A 220-nucleotide genomic window follows, 5' to 3' on the forward strand; every position below is an offset into this window, starting at 1 on the left:
AATAAGAAAATAAATTGCAGGTGTTGTGGGTTCCAATAGAGTGAAATTTCAATATCACAGCAATACTATATTTAAAAAAATAATTACTGTAATATCACTATTAATAAAGACCAAACTTCTGACCAAACAGTATAATTCTCATTAACAACAGAAAAATCAATGGGATGAAGAAAATGCAAACCGGTTATATCAATTAAAAGCTTAATAGTTGACATCAATA

This window comes from Penaeus monodon, chromosome 32 (assembly GCF_015228065.2).
Source record: "Penaeus monodon isolate SGIC_2016 chromosome 32, NSTDA_Pmon_1, whole genome shotgun sequence".
NCBI lineage: Eukaryota > Metazoa > Arthropoda > Malacostraca > Decapoda > Penaeidae > Penaeus > Penaeus monodon.